The sequence below is a fragment of the Trichosurus vulpecula genome, chromosome 3 (assembly GCF_011100635.1).
Source record: "Trichosurus vulpecula isolate mTriVul1 chromosome 3, mTriVul1.pri, whole genome shotgun sequence".
NCBI lineage: Eukaryota > Metazoa > Chordata > Mammalia > Diprotodontia > Phalangeridae > Trichosurus > Trichosurus vulpecula.
Window position 1 is genome coordinate 11,549,169 of NC_050575.1, and position 26,404 is coordinate 11,575,572.

At 43.6% G+C, this 26,404-nt stretch overlaps 1 protein-coding gene and 1 pseudogene across 2 annotated transcripts in view; one reads left to right on the forward strand and one right to left on the reverse strand.

Annotated features, from left to right (window-relative positions):
• Positions 1–26,404, reverse strand: part of CCDC85C (coiled-coil domain containing 85C) — a 188,098-nt gene that overhangs the window by 71,616 nt on the left and 90,078 nt on the right. The gene's annotated exons all lie outside the window — the stretch shown is intronic.
• On the forward strand, positions 8,272–8,977 carry LOC118841941 (annotated as a pseudogene).

The window sequence follows — 26,404 nt, forward strand, 5'->3', positions numbered from 1 at the left end:
TAGATGCCCATTTACCAGGCAGGAGATGGCTAAGTTGTGATACGGTAATATAATGGAATATTATGTTTTTTAGAAATAATGAACATACAGAGAAGCATGGAAAGACTTACATGAACTGATGCACAGTAAGATAAATAAATCCAGGACAATATTCACAATGACCACAACGGTGTAAATGGGAAGAGCCACAACAAAGCAATCATATTAAATACTGCAGAAGTGTAATAACCACAAAGATGAATGAATAAAACATTTATTAAGGGCTTAGTATGTGCAAAGCGCTGTGCTAACCTCTGCGGATACAAATACGGCACTCATATTCTAACGGAGACAACATCTATGGAAGGTTTCAGCTGTAACAATGAAAAGGTCTTCTTCAATGTCATGTCCATTGATAAAATCATGTCCATTTCTGATGTTGACCTATATGACAGCGCTGGGTTTTAGTGTGATTTCTGCTTTAAATGACAGCTGTGAGCAGTAGGCCAGAAGCAAATCTGGCGGTTTGAGGGTCAGAACCATTTCCAAGGCTCTTGATCTTAGAGTCCTGGACTGTCTTCATCTGAGTCCAAGAGAAGAGAAGGTGATGGTGGTTTGACTTGCTCTGTACATGCTGCTGCCTCCTGTCCTACCTTTCCACCTCACCCTATCCCACCCCTGCCTGGCCCCCAGGGTTCCTTCTGCTTCGGCAGGGCTGGTTGGCCCAACCCATGAATGGCAGTTAGGTAGGTGGCGAGGATAACTGGTCCCTTCCCTTCACAACATCCTTCCCTGAATGATGTCAGTGAGGGCTGAGAAGCAGGACCAGGGGTCTGAGGAGGTGCTGCCACTCCCAGGGCTCTCGTGTCTATCGCTCTATTGATGGCAGTTGGCCAATGGTTGTTGATAGTGGTGATGAGGAAGGTGGACCCCCTCCCTACAAAGACTTCTTCTCTCAACGATGGCTGTGAGAGCCGGGCTAGAAGCAGATCTGGCGGTCTGGGGGACACAACTATTCCCTGGGTTCTCGGTCTTAGAGTTCTGCGCTGTCTCCTTCTGCGTTCTAAGAGAGACACGGCGGTCAAGGTGGTGACGGTGGTTTGACTCGCCCCGTATATGCTGCCTCCTGTCTCTCCCTCAGGGTGCTTTGCCCGCCCTGCGTGCGGCGGGTGGTTGTCAGTCAGTGGGGATACTGGCCCCCTTCTCCACAAGAGCCATTCCCCGGATGTAAGGGCTGGACTGAAAGCAGAGCCAGCGGACAAGGGGCCAGCTAGCCTCATTAACCGCCAACTTTAACTTCCACACAGGGGGCAGGCAAGCCAGCCTAACTGAACCAGAAGACATAGGAGAAAACATCCCAACTCTCCTTCGCAGCACAGAGAGACCTGGGGAATGGGATACCGTCTATGTCAGTATAAATATTCATGTTAGGTTTTCTCCTTCCTTTCTCTAAACTTCATCATAAGAGACGGCTGCAAGGGCGGAGCGGACGAAGAATGCAGAGGAAATGTAGGTGATGGTTAAAAGTCATTACGCTTCCCTCATCTCCCCGATTACTAGGACTCTCTCCTTTCTGAAATCACTCGCTTAGCTTGGCATTTAGTTATCGTATACACTGCTCCCTCCCCCCCAAGGAGAATGTAAATTCCTTGAGGGAGCGGACTGCTTCTTACTAGACGGTAACCCCGGTATCTGCACACAGAAGGTCCTTAATTAGCATCTGCTGAACTGAATTGTTGAATTTACCAATTAGGCAACTTGGCTATAAAATGAGTCCTTACAGAAAACATTCCTCACTGATTTGACGTGTGCGTGTGCCTGCGCGTGTGCGTGTGTGTGCGTGTGTGTGTGTGTGTGTGCGCATATATATGTGTGCGTGTGCGTGTGTGTGCGCGCATGTGTGTGCGCGCGTGTGTGTGTCCTTCCTCTGATACACATTGGCTGTGTGACCCTGGGCAAGTAATTTAATGCCTTGGTGCTTTAGGTAACTCTTAAGACTACAATGAACAGAGAAAGTGGCAGCCTATATTGGTAGAGGGAGTTTTCTCACCCGGGCTTTCCTCCTACCAATGAAATCACAGATTCAATCTTTATACCTACCTACCTTCCTACACAAAACTTGTCAAAACAAATAGGCTTTCCCTAAGTCAGCACACTGAAGATAAGCCTGAGTCAGAAACTTATCCGGGACCTGGGGCAAAGTCAACATTAACCACCAGCACCATCATGGCCTCTGTCACCGGGCACACGGCAAGAATGGATTCAACATTGATCGTTTTCACAAAACGCAGAGCTGGATGGAAGGCAGGACTAAGGCCAATTATTCTCCTGGGTCTCTACAAGGAACATATCTCTACACCAAACAGTAGCCGTCATTGTTTCATAGTGGAGGAGAAAGTGAAGGGGCTAGGTGATAAACCTCCTTGGATACAAATTCGCACTTAAGTCAAGAGACTCAAATTGGATCGCTAACTTAGCCGGTGACGACCAGGGACACTATAGAAGCATTGCTTCATTTCTCCGAGCCTCAACTTTCTCCTCTTAAAATGGAGCTAATTTTCTCTGACCCAGGGATTCTATTACTAGGTTTATACCCCAAGGAGGCCACTGGTAAGAAGAAAGTATGCATTTGCATGAAAATATTTATAGCAGCACTTTTTGTGATAGCAAAGAATTGGACACAGAATAGATGCCCATCAACAAGGGGATGGCCAAAAAAAAAGTGTACATAAATGTAATGGAATATTACTATGTATAACAGCATAAGTATTTCATATGTTTAGGTTTATTTCTTTCTCTAAAATGAAATAATGAATGTGACAAATGCAGAGAAGCATGAAAAGATTGACATGAGCGATGCAGAGTCAAGGAAGCAGAGCTGAGAAAACAATATATATGAGAAGTACAATGGTGAAAATGGAAAGGATCACCACCAAAAATCAAAAGTGAATGTTGTGAAATTATGAAGAACAAGACTGGCTTCAAAGAAGAGAAATGAATATAGTCAATAAGTAAAACCCATGCAACCGAAAACGTTCAAGAGCTCTAAGAGTTGAAAAAAATCATAGAATCTTAGGAGCTCAGCCACTGTTAGGGTTTAAGAATAATTTAGACCAACCTTCATTCTACTGCAGTGTTTTTGACAGGTGGTTATCCAGACTCTACTTAAACACCTATAATGCCAGGGAACTCACTACCTTGTAAGAAAGGCTTTTATATTTTCTGATAGTTTCCTTATACTGAGTCAAGATCTAGAGAAAAAAATAGCAAACCACTCCAATATCTTTGCCGAGAAAGCCCCAATGTTGGTAGCAATCCTGATCTCCGACAAAGCAAAAGCAAAAATAGATCTAATTAAAAGAGACAAGGAAGGAAACTATATCCTGTTAAAAGGCACCATAGACAATAAAGCAATATCATTACTAAACATACATGCACCAAGTGGTAAAGCATCCAAATTCTTAGAGAAGTTAAGGGAGTTACAGGAAGAAATTGACAGCAAAACTATACTAGTGGGGGACCTCAACCTCCCCCTCTCTGAACTAGATAAATCTAACCACAAAAATAAACAAGAATGAAGTTAAGGAGGTGAACAGAATTTTACAAAAGTTAGCTATACTAGACCTCTGGAGAAAATTGGATGGGGATAGAAAGGAATATACCTTTTTCTAGGTGGTACATGGCACCTACACAAAAATTGACTATGCACTAGGGCATACAATCCTCACAATTCAATGCAGAAAGGGAGAAATATTAAATGCATCCTTCTCAGATCATAATGCAATAAAAATTATATGTAATAAAGGGCCATGGAAAGATAGAATTAAAATCAATTGAAAACTACATAATCTAATTCTAAAGAATGAGTTAGGTCAAGCAATCAGTAACTCTATCCAAGAGAATGACAATAATGAGACAACATACCAAAACTTATGGGATGCAGCAAAAGCAGTTCGTAAAGGAAGTTTTATATCTCTAAAAACTTAGATGAAGAAAACCCCAAATTCACAAAGAGTCTGACACAACTGGGAAAAGACTGAAAACAACTGAAATGATATTTCCTAACGGTTCCTTATAATGAATCAAGATCTACCTCCCTAAAACTGATTGCCAGTTATCTCCCTCCCTCTCTGAACTGGTGATAATCAGTGAAAGGGTCAAAATATGGGTAATAAGACAAAGTCTGGGGCAAAGGGGCACCAAAGTGAATACCAGAGCACTAGTGCTGGATCGTGCTAATTAGTAATTAGTAATTAAAGTAAGTCCTTACCAGCATACAACTTTGAGGTGGTCTAGAGTAGAGAGGACATGGGATTTAGAGTAAGGAAAACTGGCTTTGAAGCTCAGCTCTGAGAAAGGCAGTTGGGTGGTGCAGTGGATAGAATTCTGGGTCTGAAGTCAAGAAGGCCTAGCCTCAAATACCCACTAGTTGCGTGACCCTGTTTGCCTCAGTTTCCTCAACCGTAAAATGGGGATAATAATGGCATCTACTTTGCAGGGTTTTACCGTAAAGACCAAAGGAAACAACATTTGTAAAGGGCTTAGCACATTTGTTCAGTTACTTTTCAGCCATGTCTGCCCCTTCATGGCCCTATTTAGGGTTGTTTTGGCAGATATTGGAGTAATTTGCCATTCTCTTCTCCAGCTCATTTTACAGATGAGGAAACTGAGGCAAACAGGGGTAGGTGACTCACCCAGGGTCACACAGCTACTAAGTGTCTGAGGCCACATTTGAACTCAGGTCTTCCTGACTTCCTGGCCCAGCGCTCTACCTAGTTCACCACCTAGCTGCTCTGAATAAATAATTCCACCTCCAAATAACAAGAAAGTGATTTCAAAAACAAAAACATCATCACAATGGAATTGGAAGGATGTTGATTGGGAAAATTTTATCTCTTGATGTGGGAAATCACATTCTTCAAAGCTGGAGTGTTCCACGTCCAGGACTACATGCAGAGATCCATTAACAGAAGATGGCCACCACGTCGCCGTCAGTCATGAAGAACCATCTATTAAAGCGTGGAAGCGATAAATTCTGTTAAACTCAGGAAACCCAGATATTAACCTGGGCTGAGCAACGTGGGTTCTCTGTGCAGGTATCCCCATCTGTAAAATGAACAAAGCTCCCTTGCTTCACCAAGGATTTAGAGCTATAAAGGACATTAGAGAACTCAGTCCAATCCTCTCTTCTGTCACAGATAAGGAAACTCTAAGGTAACCCCAAAGTCAGAAAAACAGTAAGTACAAAACAAGGTCAAGTACATAGTCCAGTGGAGAAAAGTTACTGGCTGTAGTCAAAGGACCCGGATTTGAATCCTGAATCTGCCCAAGGACCGCAGGCTGCTGGTCTGTAAAACCTAGAGGTCGGACCAGGTGGTCTCTGAGGTCACTTCCATCCCTAGAGGTATAATCCTATGACTTCCCTCTGTGCTCCAGTGCTTCAAAGGGCTGTCGGGACAATGGTACTGTGTAAACCTTTCAGTGTGAGTTGTTGTTAACCCACAGAACAGAGAGAAGCCCTTGAACCAGATCAGTCGAGGGCCAGCACTGACGGCCCCTGACCAACTGCTTTGTAAAGGAGGATGTGGTCTCTCTTCTAAGACTCTGATGCTAAGACAACAGTGTTATTGTAAGTCAACCAACATCTCACTGGTGATTTCATAAGCTACCCTGTGACACGATGATAGCCAAATATGTCCTCCCTCCATGTTATGACTCAGCCAGAGAAAGTTGTTTCATCCTGGAATCGGAGACAACTATACAGAGTCTCCTTTGTCTCTCTATTCCTTATTTTTGCAAGAGTTATGGTTCTGTCATTTTCAGATACATCTGACTCTTGAGTTAAACTCATTTGGGGTTTTCTTGGCAAAGATATTGGACTGGTTTGCTATTTCCTTCTCCAGCTCATTTTCCAGATGAGGCAACTGAGGCAAACAGGTTATGTGACTTGCCCGGCATCACACAGCTAGTAAGTGTCTGAGGCCAGATTTGAACTCAGAAATTTGAGACCTCTGGATTCCAAGCCCAGTGCTCTATCCACTGTGCCATCTAGCTGCCCCAATTAACTTAGATACCCTAAATTAACTTAGATACAGCTAAGAAGTGAATACAGCACTGAAGAAAATGAATCATCCCAACATCGATACCCTCATCATAATTAGGCCAGAAAACATAAAGAAGTTTTGTCCAAATGGGAAGATGGCCACCAGTCTGCCTTGGAAGAGCACATAAAAGGTGTTAATGGACTAAATTTCATCACAGACCCCAACATTATAAGAGACATAATTTCACAAGCCACTTGAGGGTTGGAAGGGATCTGGGGTGCTATTTGGTACAACCCATACATAAAAGAAATCCCTATGTAACATGTCCAACAAATGACCACTTTGGGGTTAAGAAGTTTTTCCTGACATCAAGTACATACTGGCTTCTTTTCTCCTTTCACTCAATGCTCCTGGTTCTGCTCTCCAGTGCCAAAAAACCAAGTCTAATTCCTCCTCCATATAAGAGACCTTCAAATACTTGCAGACAGCCCCTCACACGTCCCCCAGTCATCTTTTGTTCAGGCTAACCAGATCCAATTCCTCTAATGATCCTCAGGTCAGGAATTCAAGGACCTTCCCCTACTCTGCCCTCTCATGAATACTCTCCAGCACACCGATGTCCTTCCTAGACCATGGTAGCCATGAATCAACACAATAGTCCAGAAGAAATCTGATGAAGGGAGAATACGGTAGAACTCTATCTCCTCCCTGTTCCTGGAGGATCTGCCCTGAAAGAAGCAACTCCCAACACCAGATCTTCCAGTCAATGCCAGCCTTTGGGCCCTATCTAGTCCACTAGCACTATTAGCTCTTTCATATCAGCTGTATATCTATACAATCCCAGGGCCTTAGTTTAGAAAAAAAGAAAAAAAGCCAGCAGACCTGCTGTTGAAATCTGATATCTCTGCATGATTTCAGTTTTCTGCTCTCTGAGTCTGTGATATTAAATATTTGTGTGGACTCCTTTGAAGTTCACTGGGGGTAGCAGATCTGCTCTGCTCATCTGGAGAGGTGCCTGGCAAAGTCTTCATTCTTCTTAGTGCCATAAACAGAAGAATTCTCTCCAAAGAATCCTCCTTGAATGGAGGAAGAATTTCGTAACTGGCGTCTTGTCTGTTCTCCGGGCATTAAGTGGATCTAGCCTGCTTAATGAATCATGTCATGGTAAAAATGTTAGACCCTGAAGAAACCTTAGAAATCATTCGGTGTAAGCAGGAATCCCCTCCACAAAATTCCAGACTTGTTGTCTTTCAGCCTCTGTTTGAACACCTCCAGGGATGGGAAACTCATTACTTCAGCAGGTAACCTTTTCTACTTTCTCATAGCTAAGTCTGGACTTCTTTTAGAAATATGCAATCATTCACAAACAGTACTATTAAAGGCCTTAGACCCATCTAGACTTTTTCTTCTTTTCAATAAGTATAGGGAGCTAAAGGAATTGTGGCCTATACAGGCCAGATACTGGCTGGAGATGCTTGTGGATAGAGATCATAGAGCTGTCAGGGACCTTAAGGCCACTTAGTCCAACCCCCTAATTGAGAAAAGGCAGATAAACTAAAGTGTAGAAAAGGATAGTGACTCGCCCAAAATTGCCCAGTTGTTTCAGTCACAGTATTTAGTTGTTTCAGACTGACTGTCCCGTTGATGTGTATTTTTGTTGTTCATTTGTTTTCAGTCGTCTCTGACTCTTTGTGAGCTCATTTGGGGTTTTCTTGGCAAAGATACTAGAGTGGTTTGCCATTTCCTTCTCCAACTCATTTTTACAAATGAGAAAACTGAGGCAAACAGGCTTCAGTGAATATACTTCTTCCTCCACTCCAGAAAATGCCAAGGGCCTGACTACAAAGCAAAGAGCATGCTATTTGATCCTGCAGGTTGGTATTAATCAGCTAGCAGGTGGCAAACAACCAGGACCATAAGAATGCATACAAGGTGGAGTAAGTGTGTCCAGTTACACCCTAAGATTTCAAATGTGTGTGTCTCGTATTTTTAAAGTAGTTTAGCTGTCAATCTTAAGAATATTTAGTTAATTTTTAGGGTTTTTTTTCTACTTGTTTAATAAATTAAAAATCATGTCTTTTATGATTAAATATTACATATATAGGGGCCGGGGTCGCGCGCGCGGCGGGACTGAGCTGAGGTAAGCGCGGGGCGAGGAGGCACCAGCGCCAGACGAGGCACGGACCGGACTGAGCGCCGCCGCACCGCCGGGACCAACCACCGCCTCCGCCGCATCGCCGCCCCGCTCCGATGGCGGCTGCTAAGGAAGCTCATGAGGAGCATGACACCTCCACAGAGAATGTGGATGACTCCAACCACGATCCGCAGTTTGAGCCCATCGTGTCTCTCCCTGAGCAGGAGATTAAGACCCTTGAGGAAGATGAAGAAGAGCTCTTTAAGATGCGGGCCAAACTGTTCCGATTTGCGTCTGAGAATGACCTTCCAGAATGGAAAGAGCGAGGGACGGGTGACGTGAAGCTGCTGAAGCACAAGGAGAAGGGGACGATTCGCCTCCTCATGAGAAGGGACAAAACCCTAAAGATCTGTGCAAATCACTGTATCACACCGTTGATGGAGCTGAAGCCCACGCAGGCAGCGACAGGGCCTGGGTTTGGAACACACACGCCGACTTCGCTGATGAGAGCCCCAAGCCTGAGCTGCTGGCAATTCGATTCCTAAACGCAGAAAATGCCCAGAAGTTTAAGGCAAAATCTGAAGAATGCAGGAATGAGATAGAAGAAAGAGAAAAGAAAGCAGGAGCAGGCAAAGAAATCACCAACAAAGTGGTGGAGAAATTGTCAGAGCTGTCGGTGAAGGAGGAGAAGGAGAAAGAGAAAGAGGAGGAGAAGGCGGAGGAGGAGAAGGCGGGCAGCCAAGAGCCTGGGAGCCCCAAGGCGCCTGAGAAGGAGACCAAGGACCAGGATGTGTTACTGCAATAAATCATCTCACGGGCCTCGCCTTCTTTCCCTTTATTTTCTTTATTTTTGTTTCATTTTTTAATTCCAGCCTCCAGGTTGTTTTCTAAGCTTTTACCCTTTCGCAGATGTCTTCAGCAAATCCATTCCCAGTCACATGTACTGCGCTCATAACATTCTTTTCCATAGTGGAAACACTTATTTATAGCACATCCAAAAGTGAATAAAACGTTTGAAAGCTGCCTCCAAGGAAAAAAAAAATATTACATATATGTTCCTCTTAAAAGAGCAAAATTTCCTGGGTGCACACTCTAACGAAATATGTTCTGCATACCTAAGACCAGGACTTGATTTTCAATATCCCTCTCTGGAACCCTGGAATATAGTTCTTATTTGGGGACAGGCTCTAAAGAAAACAAACATTCCCATTCTCAAGACTGCATGCTCCTTGGCCATGATCCCATCTGATGCTCCTGGACACCGGCTGAGTGTTGAGTACCTAAAACAGGAAGTAGCCTGCCTGGTCACCATGGCACCACAGGGTCTAAGCAACATTCCCTCAAACAGATACTATACAGTATTTCTGGGATTATTTCTGATGTGTTGCCCCCATGACCACTAATACAGAACTGGTTTGGAATTGGAAATCCTGTGCTTTAAAAAATAAAACAAAAATTAGCCTTTATCGGAGGGTTTGTCTTTTGGCAGCTTCAGAGACCCAGCTATTGCCTTTGACTGAAATTCATTTTCATTCACAAAAGGATCTGTAATTTACTATTTTTTAAAGGATTTCTAAGACCTACTAGGCAGATCATACCATCTATGAATCCATGCTCGCACATAGCTGAGACAAGATAAGAGTTCAGGACTTGCAGTCAGAAGCCTCGGGTTCAAATCCTGCTTCAGACATTTACTCGCTGTGTTACCTTGGGCAAGTCATTTAACCTCTCTTGGCCTCAGTTTCCTCCTCTGTAAAATGGGGGGGGGGGGCCCAGACTATATGGCCTCTGTGGTCCAGCCGTAAATCTACAACCTTATGATACCTATGATCTCTCCATAGATGGGAAGATGTATAGTAATTAAATCTAAAAACATCTTCAACTTAGGTGATAAATCAGAATGTAATTTCCAGTGCTTAATGGAATTCACCTCATCACGCACCACCTTAATTTATATGTAAGAGGCAAGACAATGCTATTTTCAGTGGAAGCAGAGAAAAAATTATTTGGAATAGAACAAAACTAATGATTAGGTTAATTTAAAAATTGGAGGTATTTGCTCTAACTACTCAATCATTCTTGATTAAGGTAAATAATTGTCTCCTCTATGTTTCTGGGCTCTGTCTGCCATGGGTCTATATAGGTCTTAGAGCCATGATCAGATCAAATGGAGAGGGAGAGGGTGAGTTAAGCAAAGGGACTTTGCCAAACTCTCCAGAACATGCAATATACACTCAGCAAAAAGTGTTACAATGGAACGTCATTAAATCAAGTTAAGTGTTAATACCGTAGGATTTCAGACTTCCAGAGCCGGGGGCAGCCTTAAAACCATAGCATGTCAGAGCCAGGAGCCAGAAGGGGCCTTATAATTATAGAAGCATTAGGATCAGAGCTGTTGGGGGCCTGAGAAACATCAAACTAACCTCTCTCGTCATGCCCTTGAACTCACCCGTCCCATCTCCTCTAGGAGGTTTCCCCATTGATCATTCCCTCCCTCTCTCTCATCTTCAATCTTTCTTTCTACCGCCTCGCTGCCTACAAACATTCCCTGGTCTCCTCCCCATCCTAAAAGAAATACCTGCTCTTGACCCCACCATCTTTTCTATCCATCCTCCCTCTCATGACCCCACTCCTAGAAAGAGCTGCAAACTCTCCATCTCTATTTCCCCACCACTCGATCACTTCTCGACCAAACCCACTTCAGCCGAAACTGCTCTCTCTGAGATCAATGACCCGGAGTCCCCGCCCTGGGGGGCAGTGAAAAAAATCCTTGGAACAGAGTTTGAATCCTGCTCCCTCTCTTACCGGCTACCTGCCTGACCGTGGACACATCAAAAACTCTGGGTGGGCATCAGTTCCCTTCCAGGCCCAGATCACTGTCGGCCACTCCCTCCCTACCTCCCAGATGATCTCCCCTCCTTTGGCTGCTACACTGATCTCTTACGCCCCTGGCCTGGACATCGCAGGAGCCTCCTGTCTGCCCCAAGTCTATCCCTCATCCTTCACATAGTTATCAACGCGACATCCGTGAAGTACTGCTGTGACCACATCCCTGGACACTCCTTGAGGCTGTCAAGGACCATGCTTCTATCTTTTCTTTTTTTTTTTGGAGGGGAGAAGGCAGGGCAATTGGGGTTAAGTGACTTGCTCAAGGTCACACAGCTAGTACGTGTGTCAAGTGTCTGAGGCCGGATTTGAACTCAGGTCCTCCTGACTCCCGGGCCGGTGCTCTACTCACCTAGCTGTCCCTTTCTATGTCCCCAGCACTTAGCACAGTGTCTGGCATAGAGGGGGCTTTCATAAATGACTGACTGGTCGGGATGTTTTGCCTCTAGAATAAAATGCAAATTTCTCCGTTTGACATTTAAAGCTTCTTGAAACCCAGATCTATAAGACCTTCCCGTTGCACATTTCCTTTCCATTCACCATAATCCAGACAGGATGCCCTGGTTGTCCAGCCATTTTTCAGTCATGCCCGACTCCTCATTGACCCCATCTGGGTTTTCTTGGCCCTTCTCCAGCTCATTTTACAGATGAGGAAACTGAGGCAAACGAGTTAAAGTGACTTACCCGGGGTCACACAGCTAGGAAGTATCTGAGGCCAGATTTGAACTCACGAAGATGACACTATCCATTGCACCACCTAGCTGCTCACAATACAGCATACAGAAGATCACATAGAGATCTATAGCACAGAGTGGACCCAAGAACACAGAAGAAACTTACTAACCACAAGTTGGACTGGATCACTCCTTATCCACTCCTGTCTTTCGAAGCCTGGCCTTGGGGACATTTCCTTTTTCTCTAGATACACTCTCTCGCATGGCTTCAGTTATTGCACCTACCCAGATGCCTTCCAAAATTATATCTCAATCAGAACACCAGTCCCATATCCCTGACTTCCTAATGGACATCTCGACTCAGCCTGCCCCACACAGAACCCATCCATCTCCCCCTCAATCTCCTCTAAACTTCCTTATTTCTTGAGAGCAACAAAATCCTTAGTCATGAGGGTAATGATACACTCCTTGATTCTTCTCTCGCCTCCTCCTTCCCTCCCCCCATTTCTTACATTAAGTCATCTGCCAGCTCTTGTCAATTCTGCCTGCAAGCATCTCTTACATACTTCTCTTCATTCACACAACCACACTGATCCAGGCTCCCATCACCACTCACTCGATAGCCTCCTAATTGTTCTTCCTATCTCTGACATTCCCTCTCCAATCCATTCTTCACAGAGCCATCGGATTTATCTTCCTAAGACACAAGTCTAGTCCTGTCACTCCCTTTGATCAAAAAACCTTCACTGATTGCCAATAATCTCTACAATAGTACAGATTTCTCAGCCTGGCACTTGAGGCCTCAACAGTGGGTCTCCAACCTACCTTTCCAGGATCACTCACCATTCTATGCTCTACATTCCAACTCCAAGCATTTACACATGCCTTCCCCCTTGTCCGAACTTCATATACTCCTCATCTCTTCTTCATCTTGCTTCAAGTAAAGGCGCCAACTCCTCTGCAAAGCTTTCCCTCATCTCGCTACTTGTTAGTGCATCCTCCTCTTTCCTCAAATTACCTGAAATTTACTCAGTACCCATTGTGTTCCCCCAGTGGAGTAAGCTCTTTGAAAGGTAAGGGCTATTTTCTTGTTTGCCTTTGTATAACTACCTTTTGCTCAACACAGAGTAGCCACTTAATGCTTGTTGAAATGAATATTAAAGCTGGAAGACAGTAGAGTCATAGCATCAGAGATTTTAGAGGTTATAAAGCTCTTAGGGGCCATCAAGTCCAACCTCCTCACAGATGAGAAAACTGAGACCCAGAAGGGTTAAATGACTTACCCAAGGTCACAGGGGGTAATAAGATTCAAAGGTGAGATTTGAACTAAGGTTCTGCGTAAGACATATTTTTGGCCATCGATCTACTCCAACTGCCTCATTTTTCAGGGTATGAAATCAAGCCCAGAAAAGTCTCATATATGTGATTCCTATTAAGTACTAAAATTCAAATTTAAATTAATTTCTTCCTCTGTGGATTTGGAGCACAGAGAGAACCCAGATTAAACTTGACAGCCCTTTCCAGCCAAAGTTAATAAGGATGCTTTTCATTTTAGCTTGCAATAATTTCCTTGTATATTGTTGACGACATAATTACATAACGGAGTTGCTTCTGTTTCCTCTCGACTAAATAAGATTGATTCACTTATTCCCACTATCAAGGAGCATTGATTGCCTACCCCATATAGGCTGGTGGGATAAGCACTGAGAGGAATGAAGAGATGAGCAGAGCATGGGATCTACCCTGAAAGGGCTTATAATTTGGTTGTTAGAAAACATATCATTTCAATCATATTATGTGTTATACTGGACAGAGATGCATATGACATAATAGAAGGAACACTGGGTTTGGACTCAAAAGACCCAGGTTTGAATTATGGCTCTGCCATTTACGAAGTATGTGACCCTGGATAAGACATTCACCTAAGCCTCAGTTTTCTGATCTAGAATATGGGGCTAACAACATATGTATTCCTCACAGCACGAGGATGGTACGAGAAAACCACTTTGTAAACTTTAAATACCATAGAAATTTCAGCTATTAATAATATACATTTGTCAGACATCCATTTATTTCAATTTATTCAACAAACATTTACTGAGTTATTGCTCTAGAAGAGCGATTGAGAAAAATAATAAAATTTGGTTGCAGCGCTGAAGGAGCTTATAATCCATTTGAGAAAGCCAAGCGAACCAACAGGAACCAATACAGAATGTGATGCCAAGCGCCAATGTGCAGTGTGGACTATGTCTTCAGAGGAGAAAGCTCAGTGTGAGCTAAAGAGGATGAAGGAGGCAATCAGGTTTATCAGGACTCCTTTCAGATAGTGAGATGGATTCCAGGCCCTCTGGACAGGAAATTAGATAGCCCTCTGCCTTAAACTCTTCTCCTAGGGGTCACACTTTAAGAGTTGTTTATGCCTAAACTGAAAACATTCCCATTGATAGACATCTATTAAGCTCATCCTTCAACTTCCACCTCAGGAGATGGAATACGCTAAGCAGAAGGAAAGGCCAGAGACTGGCCTTGCTCAGAGAGACCAAATAGATTTCTTACAGATCTCGCTTCTACCCTAAGCTAGACCACTAATTACTAGACCTCTCCGGTCCTCGAGGGCCTGGCTTCATTGATTTCCAATGTCCCTACCGCTGCTCTTTCTCCTCCCAGTTATCAGGAATATACTTCTCTCTTTTCATGCAGTATTTCTCCCCTGTCCCCAGCCTCTGGTAACATAGAAGCTTAAGAGCATAAATTACTCTTTCATTTTGTCTTTGCCTTCCCCAGGACGTAGCCCAATGGGTGCTAAATGATATGCTTATTACGTTGTATAGGATATTTCTATGAGGGATGAATGCTTCTCTTCTTTGAGTTTTTCTTCTGTGAAGTAAGACAGTTGGACTGGATGATAATCAAGGTCCCTCTCAATTTTTGATACTTTGTTTCTGGAATCATTACGCATGCCTTTTCTTGGGAAAACAATAGGGATGCTGCATTGGAGATGGAAGTGTTCCTCCAAATGGGCAGGGTTCGGAGTGTTTGACTAGTATTAGGCAAGACTGATTTACTGTGGAGAAAGCAAACAAGGTTCCCTATTCCGTAAAAAGCTAACAGTGAAATCATTGTGGACTGAAGAAATTGGTAGAAGGTCTAGTTTACTGTCACATGCTTGTTCCACTTAAAAAAAAAAAAGCGCTATTTTGGGAAAAAAAACCCACTGGCCAATCTTTTCCTAAACCAAGCATGTTGTAAGAACAAATTGATTTGTTAAAGTCATTTCAAGAAGTGGAAAAAAAAAGTGCTACACAAGTGTGAGATGTTATTTTTACAAACAGTAGTCAGGCTTGGGTGAATGGACCTTGGACTGGAAGTGAGGGAACAGGAGACTTATTGGTTCTGCACCAACTTGATAGACGACCTTGGGCAAGTCACTTCCCCTCTATGGGCCTCAGTTGAGCCCACCAGCAAAATGAGAGAATTGGATTATGTCGTTTCCAAGATCCCTTCTAACTTCCCCATCTAGTCATCTGCTTGCTTCAAGCAAGAATTCCAAACACTCTTAGGGGGTCTCTTGTCTCGAGTACTAAATTTCTTGCCCTGTTCCTGTTGGTTCTTTGTTTCTATGACCTGGGATGCTTTACCCACATTTCTCTTACTTTTTTTCAGTCCTTCCCTCCCCAGTGGGCCGAAAGGTTGCCATGACACATCATTTACTCAACAACAGCCCCTGTGAGAAATCTTTACTTCTCATTTCTAGGTATATGAATTCCAAATCACAACCTTAGCTAAATGGAGAGAAGGAAGGATGGCAGAGAGAACAAAGAACCATAAAACACCAGAAGTGGAAGGGATCAGAGAAAGCATCTAGTCCAACCCCCTCATTTTACAGATTAGGGAACTGGTGCCCAGAGAAGCAATATGTCTTTGCCCAAGGTCACCCAGGAAGTAATTAGCAGAGTTAGAATTTGCACGCTCTCAGCTGAATGTTCTTTCCCATTGCCTTGTATAATTAAACACTCTACTAAGCCCTATCTCCAGTGTTCTCTATACTCCATCCTATGAGCACAGCTTGTCATCTATATTAGGTTTTGCCTCTCAAATGCAAAAACCACATTTTGTAGTTCTCTTGTATTCCCCATAGAACAGTATAAGACATGCAACAGTCCCTCAATAAATGCTTATTGGGTGATTAAATGATTAAGGAAGGAAAAGGCAGAATTGAGTCCTACCAACTATCAGAAAGGATTCCTTTGCATCTATGACATCTCCCCTAAGCCTTTACTTCTCTAGACTAAACACCTTCAGTCCTGCCGGATCCTCCACACCAGAGACTGGTTTCTAATCATTTCATCATCCTGATTGCCAGCACTGATAGTGCTTCACTTTGTTAATGTCCCTCCTGAAACTCAACGCCCTGAATTGAACTCTGTAGTCCTTGTGTGGTCCAATGAGGCAGGGCCAGGTTGATAAGACTATCAATTTCCTTATATTTTCTTTGTATGCAACCTAACATGGCATTAGCATTTTGGGGCACACTTGGGACATCCAAGCCTAGAACATCAGGGAAGCAGGTGGGGTGTGTGTGAGAGGGTTCAGGAAGAAGGGAAAAATTGGGAGGCTCATAGCTTACTTCTCCTTTGCTCTCACAAGTCATTCAAGGACTGAAATCTTAGTTTCTCCTCCGTTCAGGTACAGTAAAGAGAGGTGACCTTTATTCTCATTGAAAATTCAACAAGTGTGTATTGCCTCCTTACAACATTCGAGGCACCATGGAGCACAAAGACAAAACAAAAACAGTCCCTAGGTTGTGGGAGGCAGGGGAAGGAGATACTGAACTCAGATGTGCTTCAAAGTTCTAAGCAGAAGATGGAGTGCTTGGGATCAGAGTCAGGAAGACCTGAGACTGATGCTGCGTCCTGCCTCCCACCGGCTGCCATGGAAATGGAAGACCAGAGGACTGCCCCAACTAGTCACCCAGAAACATACACCCGGAGAGAAGCTAGACAGGTATAAAGGAAATATGGTACACCGCTGCCTTTAAAGTCATACTGTTGCTATGCTTGTTATGCGGTCTATGCTCCAGGCAACTGGACTAGTCTCAGTTCCCTGAACTTTATAACCTCTGTGTCTCTGGTTGTCCTTCTTCCTATACTGAGAATTTTCTCTACCTCCCCACCTCTCCTCACCCCTTCCTGCTGGAAACCTGCCCATCCTCCACAGTCCAACTCAGATCCTGCCTCTTCCAAAAAGGCCTTCTGTGATTCCCTAGGCCAGATTAGATCTCTCCCTCCATGAATCTTAAAATAGCACTAGGCTGAATTTTTTTTTATACTTGTTCCATTTTTTATGAGTATCCATATCTCATCTCCTCTCCTAGATTCTAAGAAAGGGAAGGAAAGGGAGCCCTGCCTAAATGATGGTTGTCCTTTTCCCCACTTCCACCACCTGCCCAGTTAACAGAGGCTGGAGAACAGACAAGCCAGTGGCTGCAAAGCAGAGAGATCAAAGATTCAGAGCACTCATGAGCTCTGAAGCACCCATGGAAGGTCACCACCAACAGCTGCCTTAGGAACCATTTGACATTACCTTTGCTACCAGCTGCCCACTCCCAGCCATTAAACTCTATGACAAAATTCTTTACATGTATTACCTAAAGTCTATGTAAATGGTAGCTATTATAATCCATACTTAGTGTCTGGCACATAATAAGCATTGGATTAAGTGACTAATAAACAATCCTTTTCTTGGTTCCTAGCATTTTATTTATTGGTAGGGACCAGGTGCAAATTGGGGTTAACTGACTTGCCCAGGGTCACACAGCTAGTAAGTATCTGAGGCTGGATTTGAACTCAATCCTCCTGACTCCAGGGTTGTGCTCTATCCACTGCACCACCCAGCCACCCTTTCTTAACATTTTATGTGAGTGAAAGCTGTCCTCCAATTTCAGTCACATGACTAGTAAATGTGTGAAGCAAGATCTGAAGTCAGGTCCTCCTGATTCCAAGTCCACTATACCACTTACCCGCCTAAGTGAAAAAGCGGGAGTGAGTCCCAACTCTGATCACCATCTACATGACTTGGGTGAACCAGTTAATCTCCCTGGACTTTCCACATCTGCAATTAATTGAATTATCTAATGACAGGATTGTTGGGAGGTAGGCGATAGACCAGCAGACTTGGACTCAGGAGGCCCTGACTTTAAATCTTTCCTTAGACACTTACTTAGATACTAGCTGTGTGGCCCTAGGAAAATCATTTAACCTCTTTTTGCCTCAGTGTCCTCATTTATAAAATGGGGGTGATAACACCTACACCCCAGGGTTATTTTTGAGGATCAGATGAGATAATTAAAGTGATTTCCAAACCTTAAAGGCCTATATAAAAATTAGCTGCTGTTGTGAAGAAAGAGCAAGCTCAAAAAATAGAATATATATAAAATAAAAATATATAATATAAATGAAAATTGCTACTAGTATTAGTAGTAGAGGGGGGTGGAAAAGAGATGGAGAGAGACAGAGAGAGAGAGAGAGAGAGAGAGAGAGAGGGAGGGAGGTTTGTGCTCATTCCCTTTCCATGGCTACTCCCACTATGTGCAAGTCATGGGGTTTTTTATGACTTGTTATATTCCATAGTCCAAAGTACAGTTTCACTCAGTGAGTGGTCAGTTCCGAATTCCAGATGCGTGGGTTGTAAATGGCTCGCAAAGAGAACTCTGCTCCAAAGGCTATGAAAAAGAAACTACGGTTACATTTTGAAGATTTGTAGTCTCTCCATGGTCCAACCAAAGGAACTGTAGCTCTTCCACATGGGCTTCTTTCTGCCCAACTCCCTCTCCCTAGAGAGCAGCTGGCAACTACTCACTCCCCTTGGGAGTGGAGGTGATTTCTCCTGTAGTGTTGCTCATGAAGCTTTATTTGGTATGCACCAGGTGGTCAGCCACTACCAATTAGCTTTTAGTTAGGAGTGTTTGCTAAGCAGACATAATAAAAACAGCTGACTTTAAAAGATAAAAACCAACACTCCACTCCGCCCTCCCAAAAAAAGTCTGGGACAATTTCCCACAAGCACATACAAAGTCCATAGAACAGCGGGCTCAAGTCACATAAATGTGGCAAAGAAGTCACCAACAGCTCCTGGTTCCTGGAAGTCCTTTTCTCCCTTTAAGGAATCCCCATGAAGTTTCCCCTTCAATGTGCACAGCTCTCTTCTGGGATCCAGGATTAGTACCCTTATGGAGTCCTGAAGCAGCCTCTCTTAAGCATGTCTGATTTGTCTTCAGCAGCCGCTGAGATGCTAGCCTCAGCTCCTGATGTTCAGGGGCCAGTGTTACTGACAGTGGGAAGCCCTAACCTTGCCAAAGTTCACAGGATCATTCTCTGGTCCATGGAGGGAGGGGGAAGAGATAGTATCTCCTGTAACTAAATCCAGCCATTGAACCAATCCAGAATCCACCTAACTGCATACTACTGGCTAGTCTGCATTTTTACAACTTGTCTACAAGAATAACGTGAGTTATTCCCAAGATCTTCTAGTCTATAATTGGGCAGGACCTGTTCTTGATGAAGCCATAATGGCTCATGATATTTTCAGTCATTTTTCAGTAGTGTCTGACTCTTCATGACTCCATTTAGGACTTTCTTGGCAGTGATAGCTTTCCTTCCATTTCCTTCTCCAGCTCATTTTAAAGATGAAGAAACTGAGGCCCAGGTTACACATCCAGTAAGAGTCTGGGGCCAGATTTGAACTCAATCAGAGTGATCTGCATTCTATCCACTGCGCCACCTAGGTGCCAGACCACATTGTGATTACTGCTCCCTTTCCTAGGAGTTGACTAGCCATTCTGTTAATAGCGTGTTCTAGAACTTTGCCAGAAATCCAAGTCAGGCCTATATTCTTTGGCAGACTCCATGATTTTCCTTTCTTCCAAAATCAAGACAGGTCTGCCTTCTCCAGGCTGCAGTACTGCTTCAAGTCTCTGTTATGTTACGGAGACTACTACTGACAGTGGCTCAGTCACATCCTTCAGTTTTTACCTGGACCCTGGGATCTACTTCCTCTTTGCCTATGGTCTTCAGCTCATTAAGGACAACGTTACCATAATAGCAACTCCTTCTTATGCTGGGTTTCAAATCCGTATTGGCTATGTTGTTGTGTCCTTTCCAGTCCAAATATTCAACGTGGAAGAGCAAAAAGCTTATAATAATACGTGAAGCACTTATCTCACTCACCAAGGAGCCTACAACTGTTTTTTCACACTTTAAAGCATTATATAAATATTAGCTAATTACTACCATGATTCTATGAATGCTTCCATAATCAAGATACTCTTATTACTGGCCTTAATTAAAACAGTTTCCCTGAAAGCCATTCAAACATCTAGGGACACAGTCTCTCCTCAACGGGTACACAAAAACCCCATTAACGTGAAACGAGCTTTGGATTTGCAATAAACACAATGGAATTCTTTGGATAAACAGTTAAAATCAGAAACCAGACATCCCACTTGGCTCAAGAGAGTGCTTAGGGAATATATGTCCCACTTTCCAAACCCTCCTGTGATCAGCCAATGAGGGGAAGTGTGACCCAGTCACCCCGCCAGTGTCCCACATATCCTACAGTTTTACTGCTGCTGACAAAGGTCAGGCTTCTTCTACATGTCACCACACTGAGGCCCCTTCCTGGGTCACAGTCACCCTACGTTGCGACATTAAGTGAAACGTTAGGAATATCCTTTCACTGGCTAAGGAATCAAGCCAGTGAATTCTTCCTTGCCCAAATGGGATGCCAAACCACAAATTTCTTTGCTAATGATTTTCCCTCATTAACACCCAGAAGATTCAGGCCTTCTTAGACCTAGTTTCCAAATTGATTCTCTTCAGTTACGGCAAACTACAGCTCTCGAATGAACTGAATGAACACCATTTAGCATGACTCATCCGGTTTCATTAAAACACTATGACCTTTGGCAAGCCTTTCTGGGTCCAAGTTTCCTCAGCTGTAGGAGGAGAGGATGGGACTGGATGGTGTGTAAGTTCACTTGCAGTTCTAAAGCCTATGATTCTATGATATTATTGGCATCTCTAAGGTCTCCTCCAGAGGTATAGAAAATCCAGTGATGAGTCAGTAATTGAACTGAACAGGCATAAATACCAACTCAACACAATTCCCAGCTTTACCTCACCTGCCACTTTTTGATTTATTGCTAGTAGAATCATTACTGAGTCTGTTACCATACAGATGAAGCCAGAGAAGGTAAGGATCATTTGATTATCGCTATGGCACTAGGAGGGACCTTTGCGGTTGTTGTTCAATCCACGTTTGACTCCTTGTGACTCTTATTTGGGGTTTTCTTGACAAAGATACTAGAGTGGTTTGCCTTTCCTTCACCAGTTCATTTTACAGATGAGGAAACTGAGGCAAATGGGGTTAAGTCACTTGCCTAGGGTCACAAAGCGAGGAGGTGTCTGGGACCAGATTTGAACATGAGTCTTCCTGATGCCAGGCCCAGTGCTCTATCCATGTAGCACCTAGCTGCCCTCCTGCTGCTAGATCTGGGATTTTCTTGATACTCAGAAATTCTTCCTCAATCCTATAGATTAGGTTCTCCTTCTTTACTGCAGCAAATCCCTTCATTAGTAACTTGGCTCAATGAGAGAAAACAGAGTTAAGCTCCTGGAGTGGAATACTCCATGCCAAGAAAACACAGCCTTCTGCTTATAAATAAAGAGAAAAATATTTATGCCTAAGGTTTTGGGAAACCTGATTTACCTCCAGGCTAGAATTGCCACCAAATAGAAGACACCGGGACCTAAAGGATAGCCATATCAATTCAATCCAATCAACATTTATCAAGCACCTACTATGTGCTGGACACTGTGCTAAGCCTTGGAATCATGAGTTCAGAGGAGGCATCACTTCCTGGCCATTTCCAGACAATGCCCCCTGCCCTCCAGCCACCCTCGTTAAAGACCTCTTACTAGAAACACCCAGACTCTGTCCCCTGGGATCCTAGGCTCTCTGATAGGTGAGTGTTTGCTTATCTTGCTCAGAGAATCATCCCCTCATGCTGGTCATTTCTAAGCCTTGCCTCAATATGCCTTCTCCCAGGCCACCAGTTCTAGTTCCCCTTTAATGTGCTATCTTCTGCCATTAGAATATAAGCTCATTGAGGGCAAGAAACACCTACTTCCTTGGATCCCCAGCACTTAGCACAGTACATATAGTGGTGGAGGAGTGTGTTTTTATTCTTTTTATTAATTTCATTCACTCACAGATATAAAGCACAAGGAGTCTCTTTGAGACTACCCAGTCCAACGACCTTATTTTATAGATAAGCAAGGTATACAGAGGTTAAGTGACTTCCCAAGGCCATACAGATATAAAGTGGCAGAAGCAGCATTGGAACCCAGGTCCTCTGACTCTAAATTCAGGGTTCTTACGACTGTACCATGCTGTCCAGGCATGCTGTTTGGACACCATCATTACCGCCACACACAAAGATACAAAGGCAGCTTTAAATGAAGGGACACCAATAACCAACACAATGTAGATACCCCATTGCTTACTGAATCGAGCCCGAACGCCTGAGCCTGGCATTGAAGACTCTCCACCACCAAGAGGCATCTTCCCTTCCCAACCTGACGTCACTACTTCCCCAGGCATCCCAACCAAACTGGACTTGTCAGGATCTCAGGACAGGAGAGACGGAAAGAATGTCAGAACTAGAAGGAATATTAGCAATTAGCAATGACAGAATATGAAAAGAAGAGCCCAGAAAAGGAGAGCGACTTAGGAAGTGGCTAGTTAGGCAATTTGGGAACTTGGGTCCTAAAGACGACAAGTCCAACATTCTTTCCGATACTGATACGCTGCCATTGGACCCACAGGCTAAGGACACTAGTCACTGAGGAAAGAGGGATGAAGTCACCAGCATACATCAGAGGCTGGGGCAGGGCAGGAACCAAAGGCTGTCCATGAGGCCAAATTTCTGGAACTAGAATTGGAGCAGGGAACCAGGAGATGAAGCAACTGGAGAGATTAGAGTAGGAGTATCAAACCAGGGAGGTGTGTTCCATGACTAGAAGGTGCAGCAGTAGTAGGGCTTTGCATAACATTTTACATGCCACATTTCATCTTTACAACAACCCGATGAAATAAATGTGGTAGTAGTAGTAGAAGCAATGGTAGCCTTTCTATAGCTATTTCAGTAATGGTGGTAGCGATAGATTCTTGTAGCTATTTTAGTAGTAGTACTTGTAGCATTTCTATAATACTTTTAAGATTTGCGAAGCACTTTACATATGTTATTACATTTGATCCTCAAAATCCTAGGAGGGTAAATGTGATTATCACCCCCATTTTACAGATGAGAAAACTGAGGTGCAGAAGTAGTAGGCACTGTGGTAGCCACACTACCAACAGGACTGTGGAAATGACCGACAGAGTCTTCCTCCTTAAAGTTCCTCCATTTTATCACTATGGTGACAACTCTGGTTTGTGGGCCCACTAAGAGGAGATTCCTTCTAGTCTACCGGCTAATACATCTGTGAGTGTATCCTAAGGCCCTGTCCTGAGCCCTCTGACCTTTTCTAGGCACTCTTTTTCTTGAGAAACTCATCCGTTCCCATGAGTTCAATGATGATCTTTGGGCGAAGGGTTCTCAGATCAATACCTAGTCTCTGTCTCCTGAGCTCCCGCACCCTTAACGACTGGACATTTCAAACTGGGTGTCCCAGAGGCATCTCCAAAACAACATATCCAAAACTGAACTAGCTATCTTTTCTCCCAAGCCTACTCAGTTTTCAACTACCCTAAATCTTTCGAATGGGGAATTCTCCCACCCCTAACCTCACCCTATACCTTCATACCCCAAAGGCACATGTAGCATGATGAGGCACAAGTAGCATGATGAGGCACAAGTAGCCTGATGGGGCTGGTACACATAACTCGGAGTCACAGAGCTGAAAGAACCAAAGCTCTTGCCAGGATACTTACTGTAGGAAAGGCCTGTCTTAGCTTGGCCACCGAGAAACAAAGCATTTGAAGATGCACTGAACCAAATGCCAACATGTTAAAACACCAAAAGGGAAGGGAAAACAAACTACAAAAAACAACACTCAGGCTGGGGGGGGGGGGATCAGAGCCACAGAAGAATCTTCAAACACTTCACAGCTTTGCAGTCACTCACAAGGACGGCCTCCCAGAAATAGATCCTCCTCTCTCCTGCCGAGAGTCATGCCTCATGCCAAACCCTAAGTGTGTCTCAGTAGGGTTCGGTCTATAAAACACCCCAGGGAGGATGTGGAACAGGCTTGCGAGGGCCTCACTAGAGATTCGATATTCCACAGAAATGTTCCCCAAAGGGCTTTTTAATAATGCTAACTCAGTCTATGCTGCTGGCCAGCCCAAGGGAACATGAATAAATTTGATTCACTTTTCTGGCCACTACAAGCAATGTTTTCCTAATGCTGGTCTGCATTAACAAGTTGTAGAGCAATTCACAAAATGTGCAGTGGTAGTTAGGGCCAAAAGGACTGGCTGGGCTTGAAGTGATCTTTCCCACTGTGAATTTCCATAGGAAATTTTCTCTGAATCTCTCCTTTGTCCACCTCAGTCTCTACCTTGTATTACATTTATCTGTATCAAGGACTATTCACCTCCCCACGCCCACCCCCGTCCCCCTCCCCCCCACACACACACGAAGGAAACTCTAGGCTCCTTAAAGACAGGGACTGTGTCATTCAATTCAACAAAAATTTATTAGAGAGAAGGAGCTTAGCATCAAAGATAGAAAGCTGACCTTAAAGTCAGAAAGACTTCAAGTGATTTGACTTCTCAGTATTCTGGGCAACTCTCTGATACTACAGATTGCAGAGAAGGCACCTGCACTGGTAGATGGAGTTTCCTTACCTGGGAGGTTGCTAGATCAGTAGAATCAGAGACGCAGTCGCTACGTGCAAATCATTGCCATTTTTATCTCAGTGCCTAGCATAATGCCTTAAAAACAGTAAGCATTTGTTTTTTGTTTCTTTTAATCAAATAAAATCTCAGAGCCAGAAGATACCTTAGAATCTTGAAATGGAATGTTAGAGCTGGAATGAACTTTAGGAACATATATAGCTTACATATGTACAGTTACCACCTCCAAATCATGAGAGGTTAGGGGCATGGGAGTTAGCGACCCAGCACCCGCCACCCCCCACCTTCACATCTGGAAAAATCCATGTAAAATTTGCCTGAATTTGTTTTTTCTTTTATGGGGTATTTACAGTACCTTATTGTAAAGTTTGGGTTAAGTATTTGTTCATAGGCTTTGTGTCATCTGCTGGCCTTTGGGTGTCATCTAGGGCTTCTGCAAAGCTCCCCAAAAAATCACATTAAATTTCTTATGCCAACCAGCGATATAGCAAAACTGTGAAACCATCATGGTGAAAGTCTCAATGTGGAAGGGATGAGTGCATAGCACTTTAACATCATCTCATATCTTCATTACAACCCTATGTAATACAATTGGTCAGTCAATAAGAAGTTATTAAGCACTTACTATGTACCAGACACTGTGCTAAGTGTTAAGGATACAAAAAGAGGGTAAAATAAGGGAGACCACATGCAAACAACTGTGGACAAAAGAAACATATACAGATAGTCAATAGAGGAAAGACATCAGCATTAAGGTGGATCAGGAAAGGCTTCTTGCAGAAGATGGGACTTAAAAGAAGCCAGGGAAGCCAGGAGGCAAGACACAGAGGGTGAGCATTCCAGGCATGTGGGCCAGCCAGTGAACACAGAGTGTTTGATCTGGGCAACAAGCATGGTGTCACCAGATCGCAGAGTATTTGGGGTCAAGGAGAAGTATGGAAAGGAGAAGTTAAGGCATAATCCAGACACCCCTGCACTGTCAAGGAGAAGAAGCAGAACCGGCTGTCCCAAGTGTTAGATCACCTCTCTGAGAAATCACTGACTGCTCTTTGTCTTCCTCCTGTGATGACCAGAAGACTATCATGAACAAAGCTCCAATAAGCAAGTTCTATCCTTTGCTCTAAAGCCCTTCTCTTCATTGGCCCAGCCCCATTCTCTGACCTAAGTAGGTAGAATGTAAACTCCTTGAGAGAAGAGAAATTCATTTTTGGTTTTGTATCCCCAGAGCTTAACTGTGCTGAATAAATGCTTATTGGTTGATTGAAAAACACACCAAAAAAGGACCCACATGTACAAAAATATTTATAGCGGCTCTTTTTGTAGTAGCAAAGAATTGGAAATCAAGGGGATGCCCATCAATTGGGGAATGGCTAAACAAGTTGTGGTATATGAAGGTAATGGAATACTATTGTGCTATAAGAAACGGGGAAGATACGGACTTCATAATAACCTGGAAAAACCTACACGACATAATGCTGAGTGAGCGGAGCAGAACTGGAGAACATTGTACACAACCACAGATATGTGGATTCTGTGATGACTAACCTTGATGGACTTCGCTCTTCTCAGCAATACAAGGTGCAAAGACAACTTCAAAGGACTCATGATGGAGAAAGCTATCTACATCCGGAGAAACAACTATGGAGTCTGCATGCTCCATACTGTTTGCTCTCCCTTTTTTTCCCTTTGTTTTTTTTTTTATTTTTTCTCTTTCATTTTTGTTGTTGGGTTTTTTTTGTTTTATTTCTTCTCTCTCATGATTCATTCCATTG